Below are 22,569 nucleotides of genomic sequence, written 5' to 3' on the forward strand. Positions count from 1 at the left end.
CGGGTCATGGCCAGTGATACCCGATCTATCGACAGACTCAGCTGGCACCACTACAATGTGAGCCATACGCTTCTCATCATAAGTGCCTTCTCAAGCCCCCATGCTAATACACCTAACAACTATATTAAGATGAGGCCAATCATGACACAAAGAGCGCCGGCCGGAGTGGCCGAGCGGATCTAGACGCTAGTGTCTGGAACCGCGCGACCGCTACGGTCGCAGGTTCGAATCCTGCCTCGGGCATGGATGTGTGTGATGTCCTTGGGTTAGTTAGGTTTAAGTAGTTCTAAGTTCTAGGGGACTGATGACCTCAGAAGTTAAGTCCCATAGTGCTCAGAACCAATTGAACACAATGAGCTACATGATGTGCATATTTATGCCACCAGTTCGAGTAGCTAACTTTTCCAGGTCACTACCTGCCATACTCTCTGTCACTAAGTTATTCCCTGTTCCACTCACAACCCCTACCTGATTCACTTCTGAAAAATTCCTACATGACTCCCCAATGTTATCGGTCACCTGAGCCAAACCTGCACTACGCTTCACAATGCTGGTAACCTGGTAATTACTCCCCAACATTACTTGCAACTCTTGGCGCAAGCCTCTGGCATGAGAAGAACCTAACAGTGAACCCTCTTATTTCTATTTGAATTTACAACTGACTTAGCATTCTGAAGTGTTGAGATTTACTGCATCTTTCATATACTTAGGGCTACAAGAGAATCTCTCTCACTAAATTTTGGAAATTGGTCAGATCTATCGGTGATACACAAAGTGCAACTGTCTGATTATATCGCTCACCTAGCAGCCTTCGTACCAGCTATCAGTTCCCATTCCCCAACCCCCATCTACCTCCTCATCGTATCTAGTTTCTCCCTTGCGTTTTCTGACTGCATCTGAAGGCCACAGATCTACACTCCTGCTACATATCCCGCAATTCCACGAAAGGATCTCCCTAGAATGCCCACTGGTTTCCCCACTGAATACCCTCTCCCCAATGAAATTATTTTACACAAATCTCACACTGTAATACAGTTCTCACAAACTTATGACAATGTCCATACTTCACACTCATTGTAAAAATTTACAACTATCAAAAAAGTACACCTTAAATTACCTAAGTTACGCTGCTACAGTAAACCTATTGTATGAAGTTCCTATTAGCAGTATGGATACAAAATACGTATAGTCTGCTTATCATAATACATATGTATGATTATAGACTTTCATCATGAATGAAAAAATTAAATTTGATCTTGGTACCAAAGTTTAACTTGTCTATCAAGCTGTTTTGGATACTATGCAAAGTTTATATTGCATCAGAGATATGTAGTTGCAGATCCTCTGGTAGAGTTAGCAAAATATACTGTATAATCCGTTCCTTTGCTAAAAGTGGTTTCTTACAAATAATATTATTTCACAGGTCTAAAGAAAAAAGAATCAATGTATCAAATAGACTTTAGCCAGCCCCTGTAAGTGCAGTTAATGTGTTGCGTGCATGAAAAAGGAAGCTGAAAGTGGAAATACATCAGAATTAAATGCATGAGAACTCGAGTGAATGGTGAAAACAATTCCCACAATGGAAGAATATAAACAGAGGGTCCTTTGAGATGTGTAAGCAAGGCTTACAAATTTCTTTAAACACAGGTATTGAAAAATCTGGATATATCAGCGGAATACAAGATTTTTGCACATACTGTAAATAGCAGTGGAAAGTGGTCACACGTTGGAGTTTCCTCCCTAGGTGGATGTTTTGGTGTGTAGAGTAGAACTATGTGTATAAAAAAGACATGCATGATACCTGTCATAATTCACAAGTATGATAACAGATCTCTGATTGCAAATGAACATTCAATCCTGAACAGAAAAAGTAGTCTGTGTTACGATTATTTAACCAAATAGGAAATATTTCGAGTATAAAACACATATATAGCACTACTGTTGGAATTTAACTGCCCTATAGTAGTAGAAAACCACACACGGCTCACATACTGGCAGTACTGGGGTAGCAGCTGACAATATGCATACAGTGGCACTTGTGAAGCTTTAACATGGTAAGCACCAGATACAAGAGGGAGATTACTCCACATATTTATATTTTAATAAATATACAATGCTAAATATTTCCTCTATAGTCTTTAAAAGTATAATGCAGAACTAGACAGCAGCAAACTATTAAGATATCAATTCTATTCTTAAAAAGATATTTTCCACTAGGTCACACTCGAAATCATATTCTGTACTGTAAGCAACGAATTCTACACCAAAATCGCTTCATATAACAGATTCTTTTACAATTTCCGATAGTATTTTCAGTTACAGAAAAGCAAACAGAATTGCAACAATTTACTTTTCACATCACACGAATTGCAACAATTTACTTCTCACACCACTACGTTAAAGCAAATATATTTTAAAAGAAATACTCTGCTGGCTGTAAAATCTTGCTCCGTACACCTTAGGGTTATGTAGTAGAAAAGTAAGCACGTTGCAATTTACAATTGCGTCACTGTGTATTGTATGGAAACTACATAGCAGTGGTGAATGCAAGATAATTTTGTCAAAAATAAGTAAACTTCACTGTCTGTTTAAAAATGGGAGTCATTGCTCACTCAAAACTCCACACAACACGCGATTTTATAGTGACGGCAACAACAGGGAACCCATTGCCAGTCAGACGATTCCTGTATGGGGTGACACGTTTTGCGGTACTTCATAATTAGATGCGGGTATTGCAGGTGAATACAACGCTCTGCACATAAATAGGTGAAGAGACCCAGTAATGCACAATTACACTATTGATGACAAATCATTAGAAACCGTCTACAACTGTAAAATACAAGGATGTAAGTGTCTCGAGCGTTCCAAGGTGGAATGACTGTTCAAAAATCAAGGAAAAGCATATACGAAGCTCAGAGTAACCTTAAGGAAATTTAATTCATACAAAAAATAAGTGGTTTACAAAACTCTTCTAAACAAACTTCTGTGTACTGACGTCAGACTCTGGTCATTAGTAGCTCACTGTAATAGAAAATGTATACAAGATCCAATGCAATGCGGTATACATGTGTTCTTTACAAAGATACTAAACGAACTCCTGAAATTCCGGGTGGTAGACGCTACAAAAAAGCTATTGCATAACATGGAGAGATTTATTCTTGGAAAAACCTAAGAGATCACTTTATGGGCAACACATTACTCTCTCCCAGATGCGTCTTGCTAAAAGACCGCAATAAGAAAATCCGAGAAATTAGAGTTAATACTGAGGTTTACCGACAATCATTCTTTCTATGTCCCACTGGCAAGTAGAACAGGGACGCGTGTTAAATGATAGAGGGGCTGTCCATCACACACTGTAAGGAGTTTCTGATGTTATCCATTGTAAACTGTAACATCCCTATAATAATCTCTTGACTGGAAATTATTATTCCATCTTCCGACTTTGTCCCTGTAATGGAGTTCTGAAGCTCATATTTTTGTTCGCTAAAGGATCCATTGAGAGTATGCATGTCTACTTGGAAAAAAAAGTACCATCCCAAGTCGCAAACCATATCCAGGTCATTCTCTGCAATTTTTCGCGATAATATACTGTCAGCAGGAGGCATAGAATATTACGCTGAGCTTACTCGAAACAAAATACTTAATACACACAGAATACAATTTTGTTGATCTGTTATCTGTTGCTATGCGAGTGAATTAGACATAACGTATAGCTTCATGGATCTGTGGTAACGGGTTTGTTTATAAAATAACTATTTCCTACTATTAATCATGCTTTTCTTTTCTAAATGTGTTGTGCATTTCTACAGTTGGTGGTGATTGTGATGTACACATATTCTTTAAATACAGATTTTCGAAATTTATCTCACGTGACTTGGCAAGAATTATGTTGTCTTCACGCAAACGGACTTTTCAAATGAATTTGTGATTACACATAGTTTTTCTTAAGCGTTATTCATCGTTCTTACATTACTTCTTGCACACCCATTCCACAGCTTCAGTCTTACGGTGAAATTTTGAGATGCGTAATGCTCAATAAAGAACTGTGCGATCAAGACATTTCTATATTTCAAACTTGTGTCATCGTTTTTCGAAGTAACGGTGCTCGTTGCAGGTGGCAGGAGTCGGCACACAGTCACATATGATACCCTCCAGAAAACGATTAAAGGTAAAGGTTGTCGTTTACTACAGTTTTGCTGTTCATGTAGTAAAAGAGGCTTGGCCTTTTAATTCATTACTTCTTTGCTACTTACTACTTGCAACACATTTTGAAGTCAGTATTCACATAAACCACTTAATGAACCTGCAAAAATATATCATTGTATGACACATACTTCAGGAGCTATGACATCATGAATACTGGAATGTGTAAAAAACTGCCGCTTCATGTATGGCGTTTTAATTTCTTACTCCTTTGCTACTAACTATTCGCAACACATTTGGCAGACATTATCCACATGCGCCACTGAATGTACCTTCTAATTTATATCCTTGCATGACACACAGTTCACAAAATATGTCATCACAAACATTGAGCTCTCTGGAAAGGAAACTACAGGGCGAAATTAGCTAGAGATACACTTGAAATATTTGTATTAGTATGTTTGAAATATATTAAGTATACGTGAAATATATGGCTCTTATCACTATGGGACTTAACATCTGAGGTCATCAGTCCCCTAGAACTTAGAACTACTTACACCTAACTAACCTAAGAACATCACACACATCCATGCCCGAGGCAGGATTCGAACCTGCGACCGTAGCGGTCGCGCGGTTCCAGACTGAAGCGCCTAGAACCGCTCGGCCACACCGGCCGGCTGTGAAATATATGTGACGTGTACGCGGGCTAGGCCACAGATAAAAAGCTCCTCCTAAACACTGGGATAGATTTCAAACAAACTCGGTACACATATTACTTACTGTGCTGGCGTAAGCTGTTGCCAGCACACCAGTCCCTCGCATTCGGGAGGACGACACTTCAAACCCACGTGCGGCCATCCTGATTTAGGTTTTCCACGATTTCCCTAAATCGCTTTAGACAAATGCTGGGATGGTTCCTTTGAAAAGGCATGGCCGACTTCCTTCCCCATCCGTCCCTAAACCGATGGACCAATGACCTCGCTGTTTAGTCCGCTTGCCTGAACCAATCAACCAAGATGTAGCAAGAAAATCGATAGTACGCGCTGGATCATGCGCCCTCTCAGGAGAGACGCCTAAGACAGACTCCCAAGCAGCAAGCTGCCAATGCCCACTCGACCGCAAGTATTGAGATCGCCGCCGCTGACCGGAGGGCTCAGTCTCAGTCACTATATAGCTCCGACACTAGCTCAGTCACTATTCTAGTTGACGTCTGTCAGTACATTGCAACCAGATTAGTGTACATATCGGGACTTGTACTTCACCAGGTGTGAGGCTAACGTGGGCTACTACTGAGAGTTTGTAACACAACACATGGATTTTGTTAATGTTAAGTAGCCGCTATCTGTTTATGTAAATAAAGAACCCTGTTAATACATGTGTGCAGTTGTGTTGTAGAAAGAGGATACTGGCCACCAAACCACATCCTCTACCTTGATTCCTGTGATACAAGACTCTACACTTACTATTGGGAAAGAAATACTGTGGGTATAAGAACCAGCAACCACCTATTGGGGTGAGGGTGATAACATGGAGAGAGAAATGAGGAGAGGGGGGAGAGGGTGAGGAGGAGGAGGAGAAGATGTACAGACAGAGATGGGGGAGGTGCACAGAGATGGGGAGAGAGAGGAGGGGGAGAGAGAGAGGAGGGGGGGAGAGAGAGAGGAGGGGGGGAGAGAGAGGAGGAGGGGGGGAGAGAGAGGAGGAGGGGGGAGAGAGAGGAGGAGGGGAGAGAGAGAGGAGGAGGGGAGAGAGAGAGGAGGAGGGGAGAGAGAGAGGAGGAGGGGGGAGAGAGAGGAGGAGGGGGGAGAGAGGGGAGGGGGGGAGAGAGGGGAGGGGGGGAGAGAGGGGAGGGGGGGAGAGAGGGGAGGGGGGGAGAGAGGGGAGGGGGGGAGAGAGGGGAGGGGGGGGGAGAGAGGGGAGGGGGGAGAGAGAGGGGAGGGGGGAGAGAGAGGAGGGGGGGGAGAGAGAGGAGGGGGGGAGAGAGAGGAGGGGGGGGGGAGAGAGGAGGGGGGGGGAGAGAGGAGGGGGGGGAGAGAGAGGAGGGGGGGAGAGAGAGGAGGGGGGGAGAGAGAGGAGGGGGGGGAGAGAGAGGAGGGGGGGGAGAGAGAGGAGGGGGGGAGAGAGAGGAGGGGGGGGAGAGAGAGGAGGGGGGGAGAGAGAGGAGGGGGGGAGAGAGAGGAGGGGGGGAGAGAGAGGAGGGGGGGAGAGAGAGGAGGGGGGGAGAGAGAGGAGGGGGGGAGAGAGAGGAGGGGGGGGAGAGAGAGGAGGGGGGGAGAGAGAGAGGAGGGGGGGAGAGAGAGAGGAGGGGGGGGGAGAGAGAGGAGGGGGGGGGAGAGAGAGGAGGGGGGGAGAGAGAGGAGGGGAGGAGAGAGAGGAGGGGGGGAGAGAGAGGAGGGGGGGGGAGAGAGAGGAGGGGGGGGGAGAGAGAGGAGGGGGGGAGAGAGAGGAGGGGGGGAGAGAGAGGAGGGGGGGAGAGAGAGGAGGGGGGGAGAGAGAGGAGGGGGGGAGAGAGAGGAGGGGGGGAGAGAGAGGAGGGGGGGAGAGAGAGGAGGGGGGAGAGAGAGGAGGGGGGAGAGAGAGGAGGGGGGGAGAGAGAGGAGGGGGGGAGAGAGAGGAGGGGGGAGAGAGAGGAGGGGGGGAGAGAGAGGAGGGGGGGAGAGAGAGGAGGGGGGAGAGAGAGGAGGGGGGAGAGAGAGGAGGGGGGAGAGAGATGAGGGGGGAGAGAGATGAGGGGGGAGAGAGATGAGGGGGGAGAGAGAGGAGGGGGGAGAGAGAGGAGGGGGGAGAGAGAGGAGGGGGGAGAGAGAGGAGGGGGGAGAGAGAGGAGGGGGGAGAGAGAGGAGGGGGGAGAGAGAGGAGGGGGGAGAGAGAGGAGGGGGGAGAGAGAGGAGGGGGGAGAGAGAGGAGGGGGGAGAGAGAGGAGGGGGGAGAGAGAGGAGGGGGGGAGAGAGGAGGGGGGGAGAGAGGAGGGGGGAGAGAGAGGAGGGGTGAGAGAGAGGAGGGGTGAGAGAGAGGAGGGGTGAGAGAGAGGAGGGGTGAGAGAGAGGAGGGGTGAGAGAGAGGAGGGGTGAGAGAGAGGAGGGGTGAGAGAGAGGAGGGGTGAGAGAGAGGAGGGGTGAGAGAGAGGAGGGGTGAGAGAGAGGAGGGGTGAGAGAGAGGAGGGGTGAGAGAGAGGAGGGGTGAGAGAGAGGAGGGGTGAGAGAGAGGAGGGGGGAGAGAGAGGAGGGGGGAGAGAGAGGAGGGGGGAGAGAGAGGAGGGGGGAGAGAGAGGAGGGGGGAGAGAGAGGAGGGGGGAGAGAGAGGAGGGGGGAGAGAGAGGAGGGGGGAGAGAGAGGAGGGGGGAGAGAGAGGAGGGGGGAGAGAGAGGAGGGGGGAGAGAGAGGAGGGGGGAGAGAGAGGAGGGGGGAGAGAGAGGAGGGGGGAGAGGGGGGGAGAGAGGGGGGAGGAGAGAGAGAGGGAGGAGAGAGAGTGGGAGGAGAGAGAGTGGGAGGGGAGAGAGAGAGAGAGAGAGAGAGAGAGAGAGAGAGAGAGAGAGAGAGAGAGAGAAATGAACTAAAACAAGACTGGAATAAAAACAAACCTGGGTCACACCTGGTACTTAGCTGGTCTACTAATAAAGGACACAATGTCACTGTAAACGTTGTAAAAATGCTTCTGTCTAGCGAAGAAAATAGTAAATTCTTTAAGGGGCATCGTGTCCCCCATGCTTTAGTAAACCGAGCTTGATCCCACGAGTAATTCTTAAGTGGATGGCTGGGGAATTATCCCAGTTACAATACCTTAACAACCACTTATTTCAACAACCAAATAAGTGGCCAGACCCAACAACCCACTTGGACCACTAGAGCAAACACTGAGTGCAGATATGCAAGGCTCAGGGATATACTTGTTTCACGGAGTTATAGAGCTTATCATTAACACCTTCTGACCCAAACGGTCTTCTGTCCACTAAATACAGACAATTTCGTAACTGCCGAAGTATTATCTCCATGGAGTCCAACACCTACTACTGCGCCCTTAATAGAAATGGTAAATATACCCAATACCTCCCGTCAATTCATAACTACGACGAGTAATACCAACGTCAAGCGGCAGCCTCGCTAATCAACTCTAAAGTTGTTAGCCTGTGCTGTGCACCAATGAAGTCCACATTAATACATTGATCATCCAGAACATTATGACCACCTGCGTAACAGCCGCTATGACCATCTTTGGCATGGAGAAGAGCAGCGACGCCTCATGAAATGGAAGCAATGAGGCCTTGGTAGGTCGCTGGAGGGAGTTGGCACCCCATCTGCATAAACAAGTCACTTAACTCCCATAAATTCTGGGGAGGTGGCGATGAGCTCTGATGCCACATTCAATCACATCCCAGATGTGTTCGATTGGGTTCAGATCTGCTGAGTTGGGGAGCCAGCACATCAATTTGAACTCGCCACTGTGTTCCCCAAACCACTCCATCACTCTCCTGGCCTTGTGACATGGTGCACCATCTTGTTGAAATATTCCATTGTCATCAGGAAACATGATCTTCCTGAAGGGGTGTATGTGGTCTCGTACCAGTGTACAATATTCCTTGGCCGTCATGGTGCCTTGCACGAGCTCCATTGAACCCATGGATGGCCATATGCATGTTACCCAGAGCATAATGGAACCACCGCCACCTTGTCTCCGTCTCACTGTACGGATGTCAAGGAGCTGTTCCCCTGGAAGGCGACAGGTTCGTAATCTGTCTTTGGCACGATGAGTAAGGTATCGGGATTCATCAGACCATGCAATGCCACTGCACCAATATCCAGTGTTGATGGTCACGTGCCCATTTTGGTCATAGGTGCCGATGTCGTGGTGTTAACATTAGAACATGCATGGGCCGTTGGCTGCAGGGGCCTATCGTTAGTAGTGTTCGGTGCACTGTGTGGTTAGAAACACTTTTACTCTGCCCAGTATTAAAGTCTGATATCAGTTCCGCCACCTGTCCTGTTTTACCAGTCTGCTCAGCATTTGACGTCTGACATCCGTAATCAGGGCTGGCCCCAAAAACCCACGACGTCTGGATGTGGTTTCACCTTGATTTTGCCACATGCTGAAGACACCACAGGACTCCTTGAACACCCAGCCTCTGGGCCATCACATTCTGCTCTCAGTCAAACTCAGATCGTGCGCCTTCCCCATTCTAAACACAGACAGCACGCTCACTGATACTATGTGCACCATGCGTGTGTCTGACTAGCAGTCATTCCTTGCCAGGTGAAGCTGCTTGTCGCCTGGTTGGGTTTATATCGATAGTTGGTCAGTGATAAGAATGTTTCGGCTGATCAGTAGTGTACTGGTTCATGGAAATGCAAACTAAAATGTGCCCCAACACAGTTGTATCGGTCATACATAATGTTCTAGAAATCAAATTAAGAAACTTTCCACATGTCATGAATACTGTCCTCCTCTCCAATGCATTTGGTGGTTAGAATAAGAACTCGACGGAAGTGCCATTTTCTTCAGAACAGCACAAGTGTTTCACATGGAGGTTACTAATCTTTTCCTAGTTCGAGATCATTCCTTTGGGGAACTGATAGAAACTTTGATCTGATTAAAGCAAAAGTTAAGAAGAAGAAATCATTCCTACTGCAAAGCCCTATATATCAGCAATGGTGATGTGCAGTAATAGTTCATCACTCTTTATTGTTCTTGTGAGCAGAAGTGTAATAAAGCAATGGAAAGATGGTCTTGACAAATATGTCTTCACGACACTTGTTGTCATGGGATCTCCGTTTATAATTCAAATGTATTTTGGTCTGAAATACAATGCAGATGGTTCAGTACTAGCCTCAAAAACATACAAAGATCAATATACATCATTCTCACTTTGGAAACAGAAATATGGAGTATTTCAACTGTCCTATTGCAAATAACCATCTTATCCTATGAGCCTTTCGCCTGAAAATGCCTTATTTACAGACCAACATCTTTAGTATCAGGCTTATACAGATACAGTCACACGAAAAAATGGCGCAACACGAAGAAATTATCGGAATGGAACGGAAATCGGTAGGTGTTATGTACTTATACCGAGAAAAAAATGATTATAATTTCAGAAAAATTAGCTGACTTATTCAAGAGAAAGAGCTTCACAAACTGAGCAAGTCAGTAACGCGCTGGTCTACCTCTGGCCTCATTCAAGCAGTTATTCAGCTTGGCATTCATTGATAGAGTTGCTGAATGTCCTCCCGAGGGATATCGTGCCAAATTTTGTCGAACTAGCGCGTTAGATAGTCAAAATCCCGAGCTGGTTGGAGGGAACTGCCCATAATGCTCAAAACGTCCTCCACTGGTGAGAGATCCAGTGACATTTCTGGCCAAGGTAGGGTTTAGAGAACAAGAAGACAAGCAGCAGAAACTCTCACTCTATGTGGGTGGACAATATCTTGCTGTAATGTACGCCCAGGATGATTTGCGATAAAGGGAAAAAACGGGGCAAAGAATATCATCAACATACCACTTCACTGACCATTGGGGCTCAGTTCGAAGGGGGACTCATCACTAAAGACAATTCTACTCCAGTCAATGCGATTCCAGAGTGAAGGCTAGTCTAGAGAAGATACGGGCAGCAGTGAGATACCAACCCGAATGTCGCTCCAACAACCAGGAGTGATGCCATTTCTTTTCATAGCAAGACCCCTTCGATTGTCATACGCGAAACTCTTACAACACAGCGGTACATCAACGATATTCTACGCTCCATTTTGTTGCCCTTCATGTCAAGCCACTGTGCGCTTACAATTCAGCAATATAGTGCCCACCTGCACATGGCGAGAGTTTCTACTGCTTGCCTTCTTGCTTTATAAACCCTACCTTGGCCAGCAGGGTCGCCAATTAAGAACGTTTTGAGCACTATGGGTTGTATAAGGTAGGTGGTTGGTAGGTGGTTAGTGTTTAACGTCCCGTCGACAACGAGGTCATTAGAGACGGAGCGGAAGCTCGGGTTAGGGAAGGATGGGGAAGGAATTCGGCCGTGCCCTTTCAAAGGAGCCATCCCGGCATTTGCCTGAAACGATATAGGGAAATCACGGAAAACCTAAATCAGGATGGTTGGAGACGGGATTGAACCGTCGTCCTCCCGAATGCGAGTCCAGTGTGCTAACCACTGCGCCATCTCGCTCGGTGGTTGTATAAGGTTCTTAGGTTAGATCAGATCAGTATAACCTGTCAGTTGGTGTGGGTCCCACATGTTTGACAAATATTCAAGGATAGGATGCAAGAATATTACATAAGAAATACTCTTCATAGACGGCCTCTATAATTGTTTTTGGAGCATGTTCCTTTACACAACTGGAATTAGTTTCCTTTTAAATATGGGTGTTCCATTCTTTCAAAGATTGCACTGCCTAATCACATAGTGTCTGTCTCCTTTGTAATCCCACATTACTGGCAGTGTTATGGCGTTCTTTTCCCATCTAATTTGTAATATCAAATTGCATATGTCCGTTCTTTTTTTCAGCATTTTCTCTCTCAAGAACAACAAAATTATGACACTTTAACTCAGATGTATCACAGAAGTTTTCATGAAAAGCGAAGGTCTGGCGACAACGAGAAGTTTCATGGATCTGTTTAATATGGGGTATGTGTTTACCAACTTCTGAATCCCTTTCACTATGAAATACATTTTGAATATTACCATTACAAAGGGCCACATTACCATGAGCAAAACACAGAGATATCTATCGGTTCGTTCCTATGCTCAAGCTCCCTTTCTCATGACGTCATGTACACGTTTGATTTAAAACTTGGGCGACGGCCGGCCGCCGCAGCGTCAAAGGGACAAATAAGCTCGCCACGGTGGTAATTCCCTAAGGAGGCTATTTGCACAACTGGCAACATAGCTGCTGCAGTTCCTGGGGGTACTATGCTATGCCTGCGCGGGTGGTCTAACGGTAAACAACGCCTATTTTTAATGCAACGTATCGCGTTCGAAACCGCTCATGGCCTAAACTTTTATAGCGCCCTTAGGCTGAATGCCGAAGTCTTTAGTGTAATGATAGCACAGCCACAATAAGTTTAACTTTCAGACACACCGGTAATAACAATTCTGGGTTGGGTTGGATTGTTTTGGGGAAGGAGACCAGACAGCGAGGTCATCGGTCTCATCGGATTAGGGAATGATGGGGAAGGAAGTCGGCCGTGCCCTTTCAGAGGAACCATCCCGGCATTTGCCTGGAGTGATTTAGGGAAATCACGGAAAACCTAAATCAGGATGGCCGGAATAACAATCCTGTCCAATTAAATTTTGCGAAAGATTTCGTGGGAGGGCGCCTGCTTTTGAACGCCTCGTGCGTCAAGAGCTCTGCAGGGTTACACTTGCTGCCGCCCGGCAGCGACAGCCGTAGCAGCGGCAGCACTCCACTCACTCTCACTCTGTCAGAAGCGTCAGCTACAACACATCTCCTCAGAGATGCTTTATTGGCGCTGAGTGACGCCAGACAAAAAGGTCTACAATTTGCATTTCACACTCGGCAGCAACAGAGGCAGACGACCTATTTTGATATGATGAGCGTTGTTTCACAGTTACAGGCACGACATGAATATTGCCCAAAATGAATTTAATAGTTTATGATCCGGTATGACTACCTTACTACGTTATTTAAAGATATTCTGACTCCTTTATATCTCGTTCTTTCCCTTTCAGAAGCGAGTTTTAATACAATTTTTCTTCATAAATTCGTATGTTTCTGTCAAACCACAGTCAGTAACAGTGGTGTAGTGAGTTTTAGTGTCGTGGTGTGATTCTCACGGTAAATTTATGCTATAAACAGTGTGAATACCTTAAGTGCATGTTGTGTAGCAACACAGAAACATTGAACATTTTGAAGTCTATGGATGGATTCATGGAGAACTTAAGCTGTCTACAGTCATATTTAAGGTATTCAGTTACTTTTAAACTAACAAAATTGCCCATTTTCCCCTACGTCCAGAGTGGGAGAAAGTTACTAACTTTGGTAGATGCTTAATTGCTGTTTCACAGATTTAGCACAGAGGTACTGTGCTCACTTCATAATTATGCCCCTGACATACGGGTCCTACATGATGAACAAAACTCAAATCCATAGGTCGGATGTCGAGCCGCAGTTCTTCAGACGTATGTATAGTGAAAAATCTTGATATCCACAAATCAAACATCTATGACCATTAACACAGCTTAGTTAGTCGAGATTGTGAGAAGATTTAAAGTGTAAATCGTTTCTTCAGATGTTGTTGAAGAACTTGTGCTAGCAGTTCTCAGCTGCATTACATAAAACAGATTACAATACCCTGGAGTCCACTAATCTGTACTGCAATTAGAACTGAGAACTTCCCTGCCCTTGCATCACAAGAGATGTGTGGAACCACTGATTAATGAGACACTGCTGACACCATGTTTCTCTCATCGCAATATTGATCGCTGACCCTGATAATGGAACGTTAAAGTTAAAAACAGTTGTTACTTATGTGAAATATGGCATTCCTGGAGTTCAAAAATTAAATTACCTGTCTCAGTGCCTCATTTTACATGAGGATTACGTACTTTAAGACATCAAAATCGAATGGGAATTCCAAGTTAAATTAACAGAACGATTCAGGACCGCAAGTAAGGGGACAAAGTCAGCATGAGCATAGTTTGTTAGTGCAGGTTGCTTACATCGAGGGGCATGCATACATTCAGGGAAAAACCTATTGTTCTCTTTTGATTGATAGGACCTTAACCTATTGCTCTGCTGAGAGGATAATGACTCCCTGGGGACAATTCCTCTTTTCGATTGACAGGTTCTTAACCTATTGTTCACCCACCCATGTACCACCTCCTCCCCCTCATCCTCACCTATCCTTCTGGACACTCCCTTCACCAATACAATCACACTTTTGATATTAATCTGATTGACTAATTAATTAAATCGACCAATTAATTAAACCCTCCCCCTCTGGTAAATGACCAACCCTCCCTTCCAACCCCACCCACAAATTGGCGGCTCTGTACTGGAGCAGAAGGATCTCACGACAGAAAATTCAATTACATAGCAGAAGGTATATTGATTATCTATAAAATGTTCAACTGGCATGGGTGGGATCTCTCTTGCTCATCATTCTCTGCTGTTTGGGAAGATGCAGGTCTTGTAAAACACATCGAAAAGAAGCTATTAAATCGATCGCTTCTTTTTTTATTATGATTGCACAAGCAATACTACCATGAAACACCCATCACACGTAATTACAGCGTTAAAACCCTTTCGATCACAGAGCACGCATCGACCACCGTCCTGCACCCAGTGCTGCCTCGCATCTCCGTACGCGCAGGTAGCTCAGGGTGTCGCAAAGTGACGCGTCCATTAGCGGCCGCGCCACGCGCCAGTGTCCAAGAACGTCACTTCGGGCCCCACGACTGAACCATCAGATGGTAGCAACCCTTTCAAACTTGACACCCAAGAAATTCCCATCGAAACATCTGCCCTCTTTCTCGTCCTGTAATGTGCCACTGCCGGGCCTGCACCCACCGTCTGTCGTGGTCGGACTGAACCGCAAACAAAGCAGCGTTTACCTGGTAAACCGCTGGGGAATACCGAAGCACGCACACGAAACGCCTTCCTTCCAATGCAGATGCCTGGCTGAGAATCGATTCAGAAATGCCTTACAGAAGATACAGTCGCCGTCGCCGTGCAAGACAGACTATATATAAAACAATTGAAGACGTCGAAATGACCACATCTGCCGCCGACAAGAAAAAGAATACCATCAAATCTGTCGCTGCACACTCTCTACTGGACGGACCTGCAGTGTTTTGTGGTTGCAGACTGAACTTCAGCATTGACATCAATGATTCGTTTACCCACGGTAACGGATGGTTAACAGTTGCTGTTGTACGTGGTGGTACAGGCGTACCCAATGTATCCGGACTGGAAAGCTTCGTTGATCGTGACATCATAGCCTATCGAACATATCATGTTACCGAAAATGCAAATAAAGACTTTGGCAAATCAACATATATGTCACCCTCACCCTTTTCCTTGTATACACGTAGTAGACGTAAGATATCAGTTAACGAAACTGTTTTTATATAGATTAAAGGTAAAGGTACCTGTGAATATGTTAAATTTGTAGGAGATTGTACAATGTATTTTCACAAATAAAGTGATCTGTAGCGTAGCTTAAAACCGGACAAGGGTACATCTAGAATCTGTCGACATAGAGCATGCAACAGCATGTTACGTCAGCTCTCTGAGCGCATGACCTTTGACCCCGCCGATGAGGCAGCCTTACGCAATCTTGGCAGCGCGCCAGCCGCGGTCTGACCGACGAACAGCATATTTGGACTTGGGCTGACGTCGCGTGATCATGATGTAGGGGACATAGGGCGGATGCGGTAGATATCTCACACACACAAATTGACAACATCACAAAACTAGGTGTCAGCTGACTCTAAATACACTTTAAAAAAGATCCTTGCGTACAAAGAGAGAGAGAGAGAGAGCGCTGTGGTTTGCTTTGCAGATGACATAGGAACTAGCACGAGATATTTCATTCCGCCATGAAATGATAACTGAAATTTCAGATTTCGACGTGAATTTTTATCGTCACTCAGAGTCCCCGACCACTACAGGTCTGCTAAGAGCATTTAAAAGTACTAGAGAATTCCCAAACTGACTGGTTCTCTTAGCTACACCAGGATGAAGGAGGAGGCAGGAAAGGGTCTACGGGTGATAGGATGCTAACAACAACTACTACTACTGCGATGTTTTGAAATTACGAACCATTCACGGCTAGAAGACTGAGATCGATGAAAACACACATTAGTGGCAGCGCTCAGAGACCAGGGAAACTACCGCCATCAGCGCGGCCCGTAACTGCAGCCGCGGAACCGCGCGTCAGTCACAGAAAGGCCCACCGACTGGGAGGGCCCCCCGCCCAGGAGGACTTGAGTGGATCGAGTCCGAATGCTATCAATACTCTCAACGTAAACATTCGACATATTGAATTTTCTCCAATTTCCACGGAGTCTGCACGCGACACACAAGGTCGCGAAGGCGACTCAATGCAAACTGGGTATTAGTTCACTATTCACCAGTCCAGGGGGAGCCGCGAGCCAAACCGTCATAAGCCGGAAGCTTTCTCAGACTCTCTGAACTGGTGTACAAACGATAGGCAAGCCACAGCTTGGAACAGAGGCATCTGCTGAGATGCTGTTTCTAGTCACGACCTGCTTGCTTGCTGCTATGCTTATATTTATCAGTGTAACTACAATTAAATATTACAATTGCTGCTGCAGTCTGACACCATGCAATGTACTGCAGATGTTTCCTTTTGACTGCTACGGTTCAGGAACGAGTCTCAATGTCTATAGCGCACATAATATTCCACATAAAATCTCTCTCCATTATATCCTTACAGCTATCGATGTGTTGAATTTATACCTCCCTCACGATAGGGCACATTCATTTTCTGAGCACATGGCATAACATAAGCCACAGTAACTTTACACTGCAAAAAATACACATTTCTGACAAACAGTGCAGCACCCGAAAAAATATGGTACGCCCACACACACACGCACACACACACACACACACACACACACACACACACACACAAGCTACGTGTCTCGATTCCCTTCAGTTCTAGGAAATTATTTGACGTTTAAGCTTTCCAGTCAGCACTTGTGGAAGGTGTGGCATCCTGCCAAGACTCTCTCAAACATGTGTCATAAAGCACAGGCGTCCGGCACTATGTGATAATCAAGAACGCTCCCGCGGATGAAAGGGTTGGAAAGACATCACCGATACGGGGTGGTGTACTGTAATCGACAGCACTGTCGATAGTGCAACAAGGAAAGCACGAGGATAGACTTAGGGATACCCAGAGGGGCGTTCTGTGTATCCATCTTACACAGCCATATTGCCCGTCCTGTTTGTACACTATAGCAAAACCAGTTGAACCCTTAGATTGTTATATTGTGCAGCTGTTAACGAAAAGAGTCTATCACCCGTTACGTTCGAATATACACCTCAATGCGTTGAAATCACAGTTCACCACGTCAAATCTATGTATACATAAGTTTTTTACGTGAATAGTAGTTTGATTACTCCCCAGAAAGGTCTGGTGATATGTTGTAACATAAGCCACAGTACCTTTACGGTCAAGCAGCATAACATTTCTGACTATCATTTATAGGTGTACAAAAAATTGTCATACATCCACACACACACCAGCGGGTGTTGTTTTTGCACTGCAAAAATGCCTCCCACCATCACATATTTGTCGATGAATAAAGGATGCAATTACAATTTATAAAAGCCCTATGGTTGTTTTATCGATTTCACCACTTCCACGAAACCTTTTCGTATTTTCGATACTTGTTCAAAATGGTTCAAATGGCTCTGAGCACTATGGAACTTAACTGCTGTGGTCATCAGTCCCCTAGAACATAGAACTGCTTAAACCTAACTAACCTAAGGACATCACACACATCCATGCCCGAGGCAGGATTCAAACCTGCGACCGTAGCGGTCACTCGGTTCCAGACTGTAGCGCCTAGAACCGTACGGCCACTCTGGCCGGCTCGATACTTGTAAATACAGCCAACACACAGTGCTGTCTTATATATATTTAGACTGCTAAGTCGGGGTTTGTGTCACTGCATTCCATGCATTGCTACTGTAGACCTTCTACCACCACCCAGACCATACAAATTTCCCCTGAGAAATCATTGCGGATGTAATATATACTAGAGCACGTCCATTGGGAGTTTATTTTTAGGGCCCAAGCAAATGGGCGGAGAAACTGCAAAAGTGTTCTCTATCAAGTCTAAGCACCATCCCTCTTTGACACTTTGGAGTAGGAGGGGGATCACCACGAGACGGATCTGTTATTACAGCTGGCAAAACTGAGTTTGTTACGAAGAAACAAAAGTCTGTTAGAGCATCATACAAAGATTTTGTTTGTTACATGTGTGAGACGCATCGACTTAAAGATACGTAACTGTTTGGATCCTATAACGTGTGTGCAGGATCTGAATTTTCAAAAAGGAATACCATGTTATGTAGAAACCTCCTCTAGGCTTGAACGCAAAGAATGCTTTATTCCATGTGTACAAAAGACTTCCGTCTGTCCCTTTTAGCGCACCAGCTTATGTATGTATGTATGTATGTATATATGTATGTATGTATAATCACTACGAATCCGCCATCATTCAGTTATTCAACTTCCAGAGTGTGCAGGATGTCTGTGAATAAGGTAATGCCGTAATTCTCACAGTGAGTTTGAGGAATGTTAGTGAATGTATTATGCAAAGTATGGTCATACTTTAGTTACTGCTATTAAAGGAGAATAGTTTCTGCACAACTCTGCTTATTGCAGAACTCAGTTGTACCCACACATTAGAAAAAAATATTCTAGGGCTCTTACTTCTTCGATATGTTACGAAAATTAGCCTTGAGGACTATGGTTTCGCTGGGAAAAGACAATGTTGCTGCTTACAACGTGTTTGAACGGTTGAACTCAAGAAAAGTGTGTAATGTGCTCTTGGATATTTGTATGAAACTGATTAAGAGTCATCGCCACGTGAACGCTTTTGATTACTACATGTTCCCTACACAACTAGTAAAATTACTCTGTGATGTATATTTTATTTGCTACCTGGCGTATTTAAAAGGAATGAACTCAATTCAGAGTATGAACCCTGCTTTAAGCACTATGACCCGACTGCGCGATGCAGTCCAGGGTCTAGTACTCCATGATTTTCCTTTCTTTCTGGAGAATCCTGCAGTCTGGCCAACACAGCGAATAATGTTCTCCACAGTTGACACAGACGTGAGGCGGGGCACGTGGAGTATTGGGATGTGATGGGCATCCACAATCTCGACATGTGACGCTGGAAGTATAAAAGGAAGACATATGGCTGAACTTCCAGCACTCAAAGTACTGCATTGGGGGAGGGATATAGAGCTTTACAACACAGCAGCTGACAGGCGACATACATGCTTGTCACAAGCGATTAACGTCCATGACTGGGCAGAGGATGCTGTTTTGATCAAGACTGACCCAGATCTCATTTTGCATAGGCCCTTCACCTCCCCAAACTTGTCCTCTAAATGCTCAACAAAAAACTGAGGCTTCATCGTCATGAAAGATTCTCCATCAGCTCTCGAACATACTAGGTACCAGGGCAAATAACATTTGCTGCCATCCTTTGCCTGACGTTCCTCCCATGGTGTGGCCACAGAGGGGAATGATTTGGGGTCATACTTCTGTGCACTGAATTGAGCTCGTGAACGTTTAGAGACTGCTGGTGTTTCACCACCAGCAAGAGATTATGGACTACGCTTCAACGTATGTCATCCACCCTGATGCCACCCACTCCGACCAGGGACCCTCTCAATGGGCACCACCCAGCCGCAGCAAAGGCCACCTGGCTGGATGGCCATTGCCAGGAGTCCCGATGCCCCAGGGGGATGGGCATCTACCCCTTGGCATATGTGGGGAGTTAACGGCGCAGGAATCAGCAGAGCGGTCTCTGTGTGGTCAGGGGGCTACAACCAACAGGGTACATGGTGGTCCCACCACAACAGACTGGCTACCATGCTGGATATCAGGTGCAAAGAAGTCCATGGTCATCGTCAACACAGAAAGCACACTGCATAGTGCATGGTGGAAAACGCACCCAGGAAGGTGTCCTCACCCTAGAGATGGAGAATGGGCTGGACTGCAATGCGACGATGAGAAAGTGGGCTAAAGATCTCAATGCATGATGGACCTTGTAAGGTGCCCTTCCCCAATTGGCTCACTCTTCGGGAAAATTTTGAAGAATGGAGGTCAAACTCTACAGGGGACCATCACATACAGGCCGAAACTTGTGAAACTCCTTTTAGTCGCCTCGTACAACAGGCGGGAATACCTCGGGCCTATTCTAGCCCCCAGACCTGCAGGGGGAGAGGGGTGGGGGCGACTCCCATTTGGGTGTGTACAAAGGTGGGGTAGGAGTCAGCAAACAGATAGCACATGGGAAATGGTCACTCAAGTATATGTCAGAGAGAGTGGACCACTTGAGGTGATGGGCAAGCTGGGCAGTGCAGAAGATAGGTCCAAATGGGAATATGTGTGTGCACGGAGTCTGAAAGGAACGTTAGTACTCCTGTGTAAAGGTAGAACAGGTTAAGTTGGTTAAGAAGGTGAGCCAAGATGTCACCTCTTGCACAGGTTCTGGGAGAACCCCAAAGGGGATGGTGCACATTGAAGTCACAGAGCAGCAGAAAGGAGTGAAGTAACTGCCCAATAAGCTGGGGAATTCTGCCCTGGTAAAGTCAAATGACGGAGGGATGTAAGCAGTACAAAGGGAGAAGTGAGGAAGGAAAAGGTGTACTGCAACAGCTTGAAGGCGGGTAGCCAGGGAGATCGGTTGGCTATGCACATCATCCTGTTTCCACGAGATGGAATGCCGTCCTAGTGGGCAAGGTGAAAACGGACCGGGAAGAAATGCAAGAGCTCAAAGCAGTCGTGAGGATGCAACTTTGTTTCCTGGAGGCAGAGAAGAAGCGAACGCTGCGATTCTAAGATCAACCATAAATCCTCTTTGATTGAAGGACACGAACATTCCATTGGAGGAGAGTCATAACAAGGAAAGGGGAGGATGAAGAAAATGAAGAGGTGTCACCTCGGTGGCTGCCAAGTGGCAGTCTTCAAAGACTCACTGCTACAGGACGCAGAGGCTGGAGGACACAGATCCATGAGATCTACAGAAGCGCCGGCATTCTCCTCTGTAGGCCTGCAGACTTCAGGGCAGAAAAATGGTTGTTGGCGTGCACCGGCGACATGTAGGTCAACCGGGCGAGGCTACCATGTGGAGACACCATCGAAGATCTTTGAGTTGGTGAAGGAGAAACCTTATGCCTTTGTTTGACTTCTTGGAGCCTTTCTGGTTAGCACAGTTAGATGTTTGTTGGCTGGAGGGACATAGGAAGTCTTCGCGGGAGCATTCCATTTGTCCTTCTCAGCCTTCCGGTTGTGTAATAGGTGACTGCTCCAGGATGCTAATGTCTGGTGGCTTTTTGCACAGCTGGATGAGGAGAAGGCGATGTAACCATGACACTGGGCGATTTCACACACACAGTACTGAATTTAAGGTCAAATGTCTGTGGGGCCATGTCCTTCATGGAGCGAGATGTAGCACGAACAGTTCTGTAGATACCAGATGGTAGAATGCAGCATTTGTGACTACTTTTTACTTTACCCAGATCTCCTGGACAGCCCACTCATCAAGGTACATGGGACACACTTGAGAAGACGTAGCATTTCAGTTGATACAGTGGGGAGAAGGAGGTTGACAATCCCTCTCTTGCACATCCCTACCACAGGTTACACATTTTTCCAGGTGTCGACAAGACATCTGAGTGTAGTTGAAATGATGACAATGATGGCAGTGCATCAGGTTCAGAATGTACAGCTGGACTGTGATAAGTTCATAGCCTGCTTTGATCGTGGACAGAAGCACCACTCTATCAAAGGTGATGAACAGGGTGCGTGGGGGCACTAAGGATGCATCTACCTTTTTCATCACTTGATGGACGGCAGCGACACCGTGATCAGAGAGGTACGGCTGGATTTCTGCCTCAGTCAGACCATCGAGCAGCCTAGAGTAAATAACGCAACGGGAAGAATTCAGCATTTGATGGGCATTGACATGAACGAGATAGCCGTGGAGGAGTGAAGTGGCAAGCAGTTGTGTTTCAGAATCACAAGTCTTCTCCAGAGGCAAAGTGCCATTCTGTAAACGAGGGCAGGATTTCACAGGGCTAGCAACTGCATCAACACCTTTCTGAATAATAAACAGATTTACCATAGCAGAGGACCGACTGTCTTCAATACGTGAAACCACAAGGAACCGTGGTGCAGCTGGGAGGGTCTTTGAATCGTTAGCCTCATTCTGCTTACATTTAGTAGACGTAGACTGAGAAGATGATGTTTGGCTCCTTACGAGATAATTCCCGTGACTGCCAGCGTCGCTGATGGTGCGCCCCTTCCAACTGGGGTGGGGGGGGGGGGGGGGACGCCGCCTCAGAGTGGGGCGCACCCGCCTTATGTGATTGTTCACACCTCCCAACACCTGACAAAGGACCAATCAGCAATTTAGGAAGGTAGCAGCTAAGGTACACACCCCTCCCTGGGCCTGGCCTGTACCAGGGGGTACACGCGAACCCTACATTTCAACCCGGGGTTGTGAATTACGCATTACCTAGCCACCTGTTACGTGTCAGATGCATAGGCCGGCTCTCAGGAGTGCACAGGGAGGAAGAAGTAAAAGAGGAGCCTCAAACGCCGAAGCAGAGGAAGGATAAGAGAAGGTGAACGAAGAAAGGAAAAATGGAACAAAAAATGGTGGTGAGACTGTTCTTATGTCAGCTACCGAAAATGCAG

General features: G+C 46.1%; 1 protein-coding gene across 3 annotated transcripts in view; it reads right to left on the reverse strand.

Moving 5' to 3' along the window:
- LOC124721349 (N-fatty-acyl-amino acid synthase/hydrolase PM20D1-like) overlaps nt 1-22,569 on the reverse strand; it is a 266,153-nt gene that overhangs the window by 220,178 nt on the left and 23,406 nt on the right. The window lies entirely within an intron of this gene.

Source organism: Schistocerca piceifrons, chromosome X (genome assembly GCF_021461385.2).
Source record: "Schistocerca piceifrons isolate TAMUIC-IGC-003096 chromosome X, iqSchPice1.1, whole genome shotgun sequence".
Lineage (NCBI taxonomy): Eukaryota > Metazoa > Arthropoda > Insecta > Orthoptera > Acrididae > Schistocerca > Schistocerca piceifrons.